Source organism: Pelodiscus sinensis, chromosome 8 (genome assembly GCF_052426305.1).
Source record: "Pelodiscus sinensis isolate ZL-2025 chromosome 8, ASM5242630v1, whole genome shotgun sequence".
In the NCBI taxonomy this organism is placed as follows: Eukaryota; Metazoa; Chordata; order Testudines; family Trionychidae; genus Pelodiscus; species Pelodiscus sinensis.
In genome coordinates this window covers 37,423,427-37,437,410 of record NC_143059.1, presented here as the reverse complement: position 1 = coordinate 37,437,410, position 13,984 = coordinate 37,423,427, and the positions used below count along the sequence as shown (strand labels likewise).

General features: G+C 41.0%; 1 protein-coding gene across 12 annotated transcripts in view; it reads left to right on the top strand.

Annotated features, from left to right (window-relative positions):
- SGMS1 (sphingomyelin synthase 1) overlaps positions 1-13,984 on the top strand; it is a 211,785-nt gene that overhangs the window by 93,527 nt on the left and 104,274 nt on the right. The window lies entirely within an intron of this gene.

Sequence of the window (13,984 nt, the reverse complement as noted above, 5' to 3'; positions counted from 1 at the left end):
TAGTCTAGTCTTGCTGAAACAAGAGACAGGACTATGCAGCACTTTAAAGACTAACAAGATGGTTTATTAGGTGATGAGCTTTCATGGGCCAGACCCACTTCCTCAGTAATTCATACTTAAATTTGACACTTTACGAATGGGCCTTAACAAAGATGCTAACTACCTTACCCATTACAAAGATAGCTTCCCTAATTATCACCCCTAATATAATTATCTCATATACACTAACCTCCCCCCCCTTACCCCCACTCTGTTCTAAAATCTGATTTGTCAGTTTTGTGTGTGTTCACTTTTTTTTTATTGTATCTATTGTATATATGGTCATGCCAATTTAAAATATATTACTGGGATTATGGAGCAGGATCCCATTATGCTAGATAGTAAGTAGTCAAATGATCCACTTGTCTGTCAGAAAATACTACAGGTTGAACCTCTCTAGTTTGGCACTGTTTGGTCTGGCAACATGTGTGGTCTGGCATGATTTTAGTTGGCCAAATGTCCACTTATCATGGGTGTTGCCGAGTTTCCTGTAGCTCCATAAAGTTTGTTTACAGCCTCCAGTACTGGCTCTCAGTGTTCTGTGCTGTTACTTATTTCTAATTTACCCCTAACTGTCTACTAGGAACCTAGTAAGCAGTGGGAGTGTTGGCAGTGTTGCTAGACAGCAAATTCTCGGGTTTGGCACAAATCAGGTCCCAAGGGTACTAGACTAGAGAGGTGAGCTACAAGTTGAACATTCGCATCTAAAATCTGAACTTGCAATTTGCTTTTCCTAACTGGTTAGTCTTTTATCTCTTGAAGGATTTTTAGTTGAAATTAGGTGAGTATTTGGATGGCTCTAAATAAAGAATACAATAGTCATCTTGCTGCTAGTAAAAGTTGATTTGCATATGAGATAGTATCATGAAATAGATTTGAAGGCCAAGATTTTCCAAACACAAGTGTTTCAATTTAAAATTTTTAAGTCCACATTTAGACACTAGAATGATCAGCCTAGTTTTCAGAAGTTATCAGCTAACATCTCTCATTTGGCCTGAGGCTTCTTACAGAAAAGAAGTGACTGGGAGAACAAAAGCAAATATTTATATGCGGGAAATCTAAACATTTAATAACTTTAGCCTTTGTGCTCCTTACTTGCTTGTCTTTAATCTCTCCAGGCGTTGAAAGTTGTTGACAACGCATTGTCTTGTGAACTATCGTTACGTGGTTTCATTAGGTAGTTTACTCATCTGGGGAAATTCGGCTGAGTATTTTCCTCTGCAGTGTGGGGCATGGATCATTTGGTTTTTCATCTTTAACTATAAGTATATTTTACTTAACATAAATTCCCAGGCATTACAGGGGTCCAGGGTATCAGTCCTTCCTGTTCTCTACCTGTGGAACAAAATAGTTCGTTCCCTTAAATAGGTAATAATTTGGTCTAATATTTGTTGGATTTGGTTTGGGTGGTGGTTGGGTGTTTTGCAGTTTGTTATATGCAGATAGTAAGACTGGATCATGTGGTGGTACTTTCTGGCCTTTAACTCTAAGGTGCTCGAGAGTCCAAGTATGTGTACTATTGGGGCCCCTAGTTTGTATAGAAAACAGTTGCTTTTTTTTTTCTTTGGAAGTGTTACTGGAATACAAGAATAATGATATACAGTGATACACACCATTGTTTCAGATCAAGTATAATAAAATATAGTCTGGTGTTTAAGACACAACTACTTCTACATCTAGTTACATAGTATGAAACTACCATTTCCTGTGATTGTTATACAGAGTGAAGAGAAAATGTCAGAGTAAAAGATTTCATAAGCAGATTTGTCACCTCTAGGGGTGTGTCTAGACTACATTCCTCTTTCAACCATAGGGATGTAAATTAGACATTTTGAAATTGCAAATGAAGCCAAGATTTGAATTTCCCATGCTTCATTTGCATAGTCACGTCATGGCACTCTTTCGAAAAAGCACTATTTTTAAAATTAAACTGCAGTCTAGACATGGGTCTTTTGAAAATAGAAGCCTTTTTTGAAATATCCTGTAAACCGAGGTTTTTCAAAAAAGGCTTCTGTTTTCGAAAGAAGCACATCTAGACTGCGGTTTCACTTTCAAAATAGCACTTTTTCGAAAGAGCACCATGACACAATTATGCAAATGAAGTGTGGGAAATGAAGGCTTCATTTGCAATTTCAAAGTGTCTAATTTACATCCCTCTGTCGAAAGAAGGATGTAGTCTAGACACACCCTTAGACATGTGTCCAACCTCACTAACATCTTTCATGTTTGTTTGTTGTGTTTAATGTCTGCTTAGTACTTTTTTCCCATCATTGTATTTTTTAAAGTATTTATATTTTGCCTTTCCTGCTTCTGGGTGCTTTATGTGGTTCTCTCTTAGTTTATTTAAAATAAAACTAATCCATAATATTGTAAATTACTAGAGTCAATGGAAGAGGGTTCCTAGCGCTAGTTGGAGTTCCAGGAAACTTCCGAGGGTCATACTGAGGGGAGTAATACCAGATTTTGTGAACTATATGTGATTTAGTAACCCTGTGACTATCACTAGTGTGGCTAGTCTTTATTTTGTGAACTTGTTTTCAAAAAGAGGAACTTAAGTGCTAAGAAATGCTATGCTAAGGATGTTAGAGTGTGGGCTGGTTTTGAGCGGTGCTGCTTGTAGCGAGATGTATTAGCGATCTGTTATGGGAGGGTCTAAGGAGCCCTGCCATTAACCAGGACCCTACTGTGCCAGGAACAGAACAAATACTGAACAACAACAACAAAAGATGGTTCCTGTCCCAAGGAGCTATTAATCTAAGTATGCGATAAGAGATAACAAATGAATATAGACAGACTAACAGAGGAGTACAAAGAAATGGTCAGACAATATGCTCACTCTGAAACACTAGGGTCATAGCTCACAGCAGCCTAACTTGCCAGTTTTTTATTTTTGGCAGAGAAGAGGTGTAAAGAGAGATCTGAGGAAGCTCTGTGGATGTTTACAAAACCTTACTTCCATGAGTGGAAGCATGGGACAGTTAAAAACCTGTGACTGTCCCTTGCAGCTGACTTGGGTTCACAGGGCTCAGGGTAGTGTGCTGTTTAATTGCCATGTAGGCCTTCAGGCTCGGCTGCGGCCTTGGCTCTAGGATCCTGTGATGGGAAGGCTGTGGAGCCCAAATGTCTAAAATGCAGCTAAATAGCCCCTTAGCCTGAGCCTATTGAGCCCAAGTCAGTTAGCCCATGGGTAGCTAACTGCAGTGTAGACAATACTCTTAGGTGCTTGTTAATGGGTCAGAGATTGTTTTGTCTAATCACTTTAGTACTGTAGAATTAATTAATTTAGGCCTTTGACTTAAGCACATCTAATTTATGCAAATATTCTTTAATATTGTAATTAGGGCCCTACCAAATTCATGGAACCATCCTAATCAATTTTACATCCACAGGATTTGAAAATTGGTAAATATCACATTTTCAGCTGTGTACATTTTTACAAGTGGGCTGTGGAGGAGGGCTGGTAGATGTGACTAGACCTTTCAGTGCTGAATGATAAATGATGGGTTGAGTGGGCAGAGATCATAAGTAAAGAGCCCTAAAAGGGAAGATAAATAGTTTAATATGACAAAGAATGGGGAGACAGTGAAGAGGATACAAAAAGGATGACGTAGTCACAGCAATAGAGCTGTGGTGTCCAACATGCTAGCCACTAGTCACATGTAGCTAGTTGGCTGGTTGTGTGTGGCTAGTTGGTTTGAACAATGTGTCTATTTGCCTGGTGGAATGTGGCTAGTTCACTATAGCAGTAGCTACAATAGTGGCTACTGCTTCAGAATTGGTTGGACTCTACAGGGCTAATGAAATGATTTCTGCAGCAAAATTCTGAATGGTCATGTGTGGGGCAAGGATATTGCAGGAATCAAGATGCGAGCTGAGAGCTTTAACTGAACAAGAGTTTTAGCTTTGTGGATGGAAAGGAAACGCATTAGAGATGATATACAGATAGAATTGGCAAGATTTAGATGTACGTGAATCTTGGAGTGCTGAAAGGAAGCATGAAAATAGCTTTAGTACTAAGTACAGAGTAAGAAGATATTCTAACAGATATTAAAGTAATCCATTGTAGAAGTATGAAGCAAGTCAAAATAAAATCTGTCAGCTGAAGAACTATCAGTTGCTTTATAATAGATACCTGGATAGACTGCAACAAAAATGTACACATTCAGAATAATAAATTCCAACTTCAAAAATAGGTAACTTTCTGAAATATAGAAAATCATTTGAATCCACAAGCCTGAATTGTGAGGATGGCTGTTAAATTATATATAAAATTGAAGACATAGTTTGAAAACTTATAGGCATTCTATTCTATGTGAGATCCATATAATCTTTATTTTAAACAGTTTCCATGAACACCTGTAAAATTTTATAAAAAGCTTCTCAACATCATCCCTCTGACTATTCTGTGGAAAGGTACTTGATATTAAACAGAGAATAAATGTCTGTGTTTTTCCTGTATTGAAAATTGAGCCTGTTGTAGTAATCTCCTTGTTGCATTTGTTTCTCTGTAAGACGGTATTAACACATTTGGCCAGATATACAGTATGTACAATACGCTATGAATTAGAATGAAACTTGTATTTGAATAATGCAAACAGCTAACTTCTTAAGTTGCATAAGAAGCATTAAAATGAGTCATTCCACTTCTAAATATTGTTTTGCATCTTGTGTAGTATAATTCAGCTAAATCTAGGAAGTGCTTCTATTTTGTGGTGTTTGTTATCTTTTAACAAAACTGTTTGATTCCAAAACTGCTGCTTAATAATGTGTACCTTGGTAAGTTCGTTAGCTTGTGTAAAAAAAACGGTTGTAAAAATGATGCTGTAATTCCAGCATTAGAAACTCAAGTGAACAATAACGTTTAGCCTGATAACTTAACCCTTGACTGAATGGGAGCAGCACAGGTTTTTATTCATTAAGGTTCCCCTTCAATAAAGTACTAACCATTGAAGTCAATGGGACTACTGAAGTGTTTAAAGCTCAGCAAAATTCAGTTGCTGAATTTGATCTAAGAATATGTTTAACTATTTGACAGCAGGATGCTTAAGTGACCTAAAGTTTTGATGCCTGGTTATGTATCTGCGGTTGACTTTGGCATAGAAGGGACAAATGGTAATTTTTAATATTTACAGAAATTAGAGGGTTGTGTTCATATTGGATTAAAAAATAGGACAGAGGAGACTGGCTAAAACAAGTGAATAAAGCTGTAATTAGAAAGTATATTGAATAATCAACATCCTATTCACATACTTCAGAAAGGGGTTACAATGGAAGTTCTCAGGCAAGTATTTTAATTGATTAGGTAATTCAGAATAGGTTTGTGAAGGCAAATGTACCCTGTATTTTAGAATGGTTAGTAGGTAGTTTTTAAACTTGTTTTAGCCACAGTATTGCAAGCAGTGTATTATAGATTTGATACAAATGAAACAATTGTTTGTAACAATATGAAAAGCTCTTTCATTGGCTTTCTTAGTGGGTGGTATCAGTTTCTTCAGATCTTGACACATGTAAAACACACTGGCTTTCTTCACAACCTAAAGCTAGCAAGATTCTAGACTCTAGAGCATATCAGCTGCAAACAGAAAGTCCTTTGATTTTTATCTCTAATCTGTATCAGATGAATAAAGTTAATAATAATAAAAAAAAAACGACGGGACTTGTCTTCTTCCTTCCTGGAAGGCAAGGAACCATAAACTCTTGAGTTTTTTTTGTCTGTGCTGCCCTGTATATATTGTGTCCATGGGCAAGTCACTCAGTTTTTGTATAAATAAGTGTTGTACACCGGAGAGTTGTTGAAGGTTAATTTGAATGTGCACATAGCTTTAAAATCAGAAAGTTCTTAGTCCTGTCTGTTACTTCAACCTTTCTCAGTCCTATTTTGCCATGGGGGGAGTGGAGAAGGGTGGAGAGCCTTTGTTAGTGCTGTGACTTAAACCAGCAGTATTTTTATAAAGTAGGTGGACAATTTGGCTGGATAGATGTGGTTTAATCTCTGACTGTTGGGTGTAACAGATAGTTGTTTAATGAATATTCTGAGTTATATTAAATAACAGAGGAAAAGGCAGTATAGTGTTTATTATAATAGCTGGCACTCTTCTGTGCCTTAAGACCCTTGCCAGTGCACATGCTTAAGGGACAATCTCTGTCCTTGGCTGAGTCAGTGTGGTGCCCTGTTAATTCCATGAGAAGTGCATGTGTGAATCTGAGAGTATGCATGTATACCATTTGTCCATAGTGTAGAGATATCTAATATTATTTCTCTCATCATATGTTCTGAAAATTAGATCCTAATAAGCACTGTTACTTTGATCACCAATAATTAAGTGCTGTATAGCATTCATTATTACTATCCTGTTCACATTTATTGTAAATTTTATTCCACCTCTAATCCTTGTTTTTTATTTTGCCTTTCAGACTGTAAGTCCTTAGGGGAGGGACTGTTTTATGATGCCTCAATATGTAGTGTATTTTTGGTATTATTTTAACGTTTTGCTTTGTCAAATTCAATCTTTTTATGTACTGCTAAAATATGGTGCAAACGAAGGACAAACATCACTCTGATTTACATTCTGTGCAACTCTAAAAGTCAGCGAGGTTCCATAGAGGATATATAATCAATACATTTGGCTCATTCTATTTTTTACTCCATTCCAAAGCACCCATCCCATAAAATCCAGTGCCAGTCACATTCAGTGCCCTTATTTTATTGGCATCTTATTAATATTGATTCTAGTTATACTGGAAAGCGCTAGCTCCAGATAAGTCCAAATAATAAGAAACTGAGATTCATGTTTGAACACTGAGACACAATGTCAATAGAAGTAAATAGTAATTGTTCTGTGAAGCTAGAAAAATACAGAGGAAATTTGAGAAAATTAATATTAAGGTGAGGTAGGAACATGGTTAAAAAGGTAGAAACCATTTTGCAGTGTATTTAGTTCAATTTTTAGTGCCTTCTATCAAATTTATTATTTTAAAATATAAATATGCCATGCAAATGCTTATCAAGTGAAGGCACATAGATTGTTTTTAGTGACAATCTGCGTTCCACATAAATTAATTCTGATGGCAGTGCAGTGGTTTTTCAGTTTTTCGTTTGCAGTGGCCTTCATCAGCATAAATATGGTATATCTCGGCTCCCTTAACTGAGCACCGAACTTCTGTAGTGACTTTTTGAAGAATATTGGCATGTTGTGTGAATGTAAGACATGACTTATGTTCTGCTTGCTGCCTCCAGGGTGGAACTGAGAACACTCTGCTTGCACTGGTGTTCTGGTTAATAGAATTACAAGGTGTTCAAGCACTTTCTAAGGGTTCTGTAAGTTTGAAAGATCAATGGTTAGACAGACTCTTAAGGGCTGGTGTCCATTAGACATGAAGTGTTGACCCAGCTTTGTCATTCGGGGGTGTGTAACATTTGAGACTAAAGAACTACTGCTTGTTCCCTGTCCAGTAGGCCAGTAATCCTGGCCAAGAGGGAAATTAGATTGATTTGACATGATTTGTTCTTAACATATCCATGCTGTCTGTTTATTACTTGTAACCTTTTATCCTCCTTCTCACCCACCCCCCAGACTAGCTATGCAGGAGATGAACAAGTCCTGTCCCTCCTCACCTACCGAATTAAAGGTGCACTCCTAGGACCAAGGAGGCAGATTTCAAAGGCAACAGCTTAAATCACAGTGAGAGACATTTTTCACAGCCATGAAATTGGTATCTATAATTTCTGGTTGTTTCCCTGTTTTAGTTTGCATTCCTTTCCCTTGTTGTTAATATAATTAGTGTTGAGTATCTGGTCACCATCAACCATATTAGTGAAACAGAACAAGTGTTAAAAACATCAGCTTTCTAGAGGTGTCAGGGGGTGCATGCCCCCAGTGTGCCTCAGTGCCCCCTGACTGTCCTCATATAGCCCCTCTCAGGGCAAGTTACAGTCTGTATGGGTTGCTCATCATAGGCATTTGTCTCACCAGCTTTGCTTACCTAGTCAGCCTCATGCTCGGCCCGCAAACCAGGGGGCTTTGTCTCCAGCCCCTAGCCAGGGGAAGTCTTGGCTCGCCCTCCTCCAGCCTTTGCTGGTCATCCCCAGCTTGTCTCCCTCCAAGGAGCTCCTGCTTCCTCTGCCACCAGCCCTCCACTAGCTCTCCACCTAGCAAACTGTGCTCCTCCCTTTATAGCTGACAGCTGGGCTCACCTAGCCACCCGGGCTCAAGGCCTGAGCCTTGGGCTTAAAGGCCCAGTGCAGGGCAGGCGCCCTGTCACAAGAGGTCATGAGTTATTAGCTCTCTTTTCTTCCTAAGAAGAGGGCCTAACTTTTCTTTCTCATTTCTCTTGTGCCTAATATATTTCAAGAAGCTTTTGTTACAGCATTTTATGTCCCTTGGTAGTGTAACTAATTTTGTGCCTTAGCCTTTCTGATTTTTTTCTCCATAGCTTCTGCTGTTCTTTTGTACTCTTTGTTGGCAATTTGTCCATATTTCCACTTTTTGTAGGATTCTTTTCTAGATTTTTCAGGACATTAAAGAGCTACTGATGGAGCCATGTATTGGCCTCTTATTATTCTTCCTGCCATCTCTGCATGGGGATAGTTAACTGTTGTGCCTTTAATATTGTCTCCTTGAGAATCTGCTTTCTCTCCTGAACTCCTTTTCCCTTAGATCTTCTTTCCATGGTACCTTACTTGCTATTTCTTGGAGTTTGTTAATATCTGCTTATTAGAAAGTCATTGTCCTTATTGCTGCTCTCACTTCTTTCTTTCTTTCTTTCTTTCTTTCTTTCTTTCTTTCTTTCTTTCTTTCTTTCTTTCTTTCTTTCTTATTGTGAGCAAAATTCTTTCGAATTTCTGGAGCAAAGAGTTGTCCCCAATACATTCCATAAACTGATTTCTGTTTTGCCGTATTACTTTTCTAGCCGATGTTGGGGGTAGTTAGCTCCCCAATAACTAACCAGGTCTTGTCTTTTGTGTATTTCTGTTGTTTGTTCTAAAAATGCACCATCCACCTCTCCTGTCATGATTTGTTGGTCTATGGTAGACCCCTGCCATGATGTCACCTCTATTTTTTTTTACCCCTTTTAGCTTTGTCCATAGACTCTCAATTGGTCTGTATCCCTCTTCCTCTGTACCTGAGAAAAAATGTATATGTTCTTGATGTATAATGGGAAAGAAAAGCATGTGTGTTAACTTTTATACATATTAATTAATATCTTAGTATAGACCAGTGGTCCCCAACCATCTGAGGCTGCCGGGCGCCAGAGGGCGGGGACACTTGGGGGCACCGGGGCGGAGCTCCCCCCACAGCCGCGCGCCCGGAGCCGCCCAAGCGCGACGCGCCCGGGGCCGGCCCCCCCCAAGTGCCACGCGCCCAGAGCGCGGGTGGCTAATTTGTGCCCGGGGCTCCCCCCCCCGCCAAGCGCCGCACACCCAGAGCGCGGGCGGCTAAGTCGCGCCTGGGGCTGCCCCCCCCTCCAAGCGCCGCGCGCCCAGAGCGCAGGCGGCTAATTCGCAGCGTTCCCGGGGCCAGCGCTCACCGTGTGCCATGCACCTGGGCCGGCTCCGGCACCATTCATGAGCCACGTGCCCAGGGCCAGGCCAGCCCCGAGCACCTGGCGAGCGCACACAAATAGCCCCGCGGGCGCCATGGCGGGGATCACTGGTATAGACACTGTCCAAGTCTAAATCAGAGGATTGCCTAGTAAGATGTTGCTTGTGAACGGTGAGTAATAGTTGCAGAATCTGTTTTAAAACATTACATTTTTAACATTTTAAACTTCTAATATGTGTTCAAATGCTTAGCTCACCAAAATGTTGAAAGAACACTAAACTTTAAAATAATATAATTCACCAGATTTGTGATGAGTCCTCATTATACGCAAGCAAATTAAGTGACTGAGACTCTAAAGAAAACAATAAAACCTTTATTTTGGGGGGATAAAACAAATATATTATGAGAACATCAAATACAGGTTAGTTACTAGAGATGTAAAATTCTGTTTAACAAGTTAGCTGATTAAACATTAAGTTTAATTGGTTAACAGATTAAATAGGGGTGGCTTGGAACCCCTTCTCCCCCTGTCACAGGCAGAGGCTGTTCCATCCCTGCTGCTTTTGGCCCCACATTTGGTAAGGAAGTTTCAGGAATAATGTGTTCTCTCTATAAAAGGGAAATCCTCGTTGTGCTGGCATTTATTCCCTGTGAGGAAGAATTGTGACAGAATGGGCCCCGTGCATTGCAACCTCTGTATCTTGTGGACTATGCATTCTCTCTACCTTTCTTTTGAAGGAGAAGTGAAGGTACAAAGTGCAACCCATTCTTCTCTTTCCTATGCTGAAATGCCCTCCTTTCATCTAGAATGAAGCTTTGTGTGCCACAGGTCAATCTATAGAATCCCTACTATGTGGAAATGATTCTTCCAAACATATGATGATAAACCAAAGTGGCCATGTGTCACGTAATAAACTTATTGTAAGCTTCACTGTTTTTGGTTAAAAAATCTCGTGTATCATAGTAGTACTGAATACCTATGGCTATGTCTGCACATCAAAATTAATTCGAAATAGCCATTATTTCAAATTAACTATAATAGTGTCTACACAGGCAAACCGCTATTTCGAATTAAATTCGAAAGAGTGGGGTGCTTAATTTGAATTTGGTAAACCTCATTCTACGAGGAGCAACACCAAACTCGAATTAGCTAATTCAAAATTTAAGTGCTGTGTAGACACTTACTTCGAAATAGGGGGCCTCCAGCCTTCCCAGGGTGTCCTGGTGGCCACTCCAGCCTCAAGCAAGAACACTCTTCTCCCTCCCTCCCTCACCCTTCCTGGAGCCCTTAAAGGGGTAGACTATGACCACAGTGCCTGTGCCAGCTCCAAGCCTGCCGGCCCAGAGCCAGCAGTCACTGCCCCTGACCCAGGGGCCCCAAAACATGAGCCAGCAAGCCACTGACAGCCAGCCCTCCACCGCTCCCCAGGAGCAGTCTGCCAGCTCCCAGGAGCCTGCCAGGGCCAGAGAAGGCGGGCACCTTCCTGGTCCAGGCTGGAAATCAGGGTGGACCATATGAAATGAAATAAAAATATTAAGTGAATCAACATGTTCAATAGAATCGCTATGGATAGTAATTCCATGCTCCAATAATAAGAAATTAGCAGTAGGAAGATATTACTGACCACCTGACCAGGACAGCGCTACTGACATTGAAATGCTGAAGGAGATTAGAGAGGCTACCAAAATAAAGAACTCTATAATAATGGGGGATTTTAATTACCCCCATATTGACTGGATACATGCCACCTCAGGAAGAGAAGCGGAGATAAAATTTCTCAGTGGCTTAAATGAATGCTTCTTGGAGCAGCTGGTGCAGGAACCCACAAGGGGAGAGGCAATTCTCGATTTAGTCCTGAGTGGAGGGCAGGATCAGGTCCAGGAGATAACTATTACAGGACTGCTTGGGAATAGTGACCATAATATAATAACATTCAACATTCCTGTGGTGGGAAGAACACCTCAGCAGTCCAGCACCCTGGCATTTAATTTCAAAAAGAGGAATTGCACAAAAATGAGGAGGTTAGTTAAACAAAAATTAAAAGGCACAGTGACTAGAGCCAAATCCCTGAAAGCTGCATGGAAACTTTTTAAAGACACCATAATAGAGGCCCAACTTAAATGTATACCCCAAATAAAAAAACATAGCAAGAGACCTAAAAAAGAGTCACCGTGGCTTAACCACCATGTAAAAGAAGCAGTGAGGGACAAAAAGGTATCCTTTAAGAAGTGGAAGTCCAATCCTAGTGAGATAAATAGAACGGAACATAAACACTGTCAAATCAAGTGTAAAAATATAATAAGAAAAGCAAAAAAAGATTTTGAGGAACAGCTAGCCAAAAACTCAAAAAGAAATAACAAAATGTTTCTTAAGTACATTAGAAGCAGTAAGCCTGCTAAAAAACCTGTGGGTCCCCTAGATGATGGAGCTATAAAAGGAGCAATCAAGGACGATAAAGCCATTGAGGAGAAACTAAATGATTTCTTTGCTTCAGTCTTCACGGCTGAGGACGTTGGGGAGATTCCCAAATCTGCACCGTCCTTTGTGGGTGATGAATCTGAGGAACTGTCCCGGATTGAAGTGTCATTAGAGGAGGTTTTGGAACAAATAGAAAAACTTAATGTTAACAAATCTCCGGGATCGGATGGCATTCATCCAAGGGTTCTAAAAGAACTCAAATGGGAAATTGCTCAACTATTATCTGTGGTTTGTAACCTATCCCTTAAATCGGCTTCCGTACCTAATGACTGGAAGGTAGCCAACGTGACACCAATATTTAAAAAGGGCTCTAGAGGCGATCCGGGCAATTACAGACCAGTAAGTCTAACTTCAGTACCGGGCAAATTAGTCGAAACAATAGTAAAGAATAAAATTGTGAATCATGTAGAAGAACATAATTTGTTGGACAAAAGTCAACATGGTTTCTGTAAAGGGAAATCCTGTCTTACTAATCTATTAGGGTATGTCTACACTACAAAGTTAGTTCGAACTAACGTCCGTTAGTTCAAACTAACTTTAATAGGTACTACACTAGCGCTCCGCTAGTTCGAATTTAAATTGAACTAGCGGAGCGCTTAGTTCGAACTAGGAAAACCTCATTTTACAAGGATTAAGCCTAGTTCGAACTAGCTAGTTCGAATTAAGGGGTGTGTAGCCCCTTAATTCGAACTAGTGGAAGGCTAGCCCTCCCCAGGTTTCCCTGGTGGCCACTCTGGCCAACACCAGGGAAACTCGTCTGCCCCCCTTCCGGCCCCGGACCCCTTAAAGGGGCATGGGCTGGCTACAGTGCCCGTGCCAGGTGCAAGCCTGCCAGCACCTAGCCAGCAGACCCTGCACCTGGCACGGATCGAGCCAGCCACCCGATGCCCCCCAGCCCTCCCCCTCTTCCCGGGACCAGGCTGGCGGCTCCCGGGAGCTTGCCCGGGACCGCAAGAGGCGGGTACCCGCCTGGGCTAGTGCGGACATCGTGGACCTCGTCCACGACCTCCGCACTAGGCACAGGAAAGTGGCCGTCTAGGGCAGGAGAGCTGCCAGCCTGGCCACCCAGGAGCAGGTGTGCATGAAAATCAAGGGGGTCCACTGAGACCCCCGACCTTGAGCCCTGAGCTTACAATGGCCGTCCTGGGTCAGACCAAAGGTCCATCTAGCCCAGTAGCCTGTCTGCCGACAGCGGCCAACCCTAGGAACCATGGAAGGGATGGACCTAAGACAGTGACCAAGCCATTTGTCTCGTGCCATCCCTCTCCAGCCTTCCACAAACCTTGGGCAGGGACACCAAACTGAGAGATTGGGCAACAAAATGGCAAATGAAATTTAATGTGGATAAGTGTAAAATAATGCACATTGGGAAGAATAACCCCAACTATACGTACAGTATGATGGGGGCTAATTTGGCTATGACAAATCAGGAAAGAGATCTTGGCATTATCGTGGACAGTTCTCTGAAAACTTCCACACAGTGTGCAGCGGCAGTCAAAAAGGCAAATAGGATGCTAGGAATTATTAAGAAAGGGATAGAAAATAAGACCCAGAATATCTTACTGCCCCTGTATAAAACTATGGTACGCCCATATCTTGAATACTGTGTACAGATGTGGTCTCCTCACCTCAAAAAAGATATTTTGGCCTTGGAAATGGTTCAGAAAAGGGCAACTAAAATGATTAGGGGTTTGGAACGGGTCCCATATGAGGAGAGGTTAAAGCGACTGGGACTTTTCAGTTTAGAAAAGAGGAGACTGTGGAGGGATATGATAGCGGTATATAAAATCATGAGTGGTGTGGAGAGGGCAGATAAAAGTTATTTATTAGTTTCCTAAATAGAAGAACTAGAGGACACCAAATGAAATTAACGGGTAGCAGGTTTAAAACTAATAAAAGAAAGTTCTTCTTCACACAGCATGTA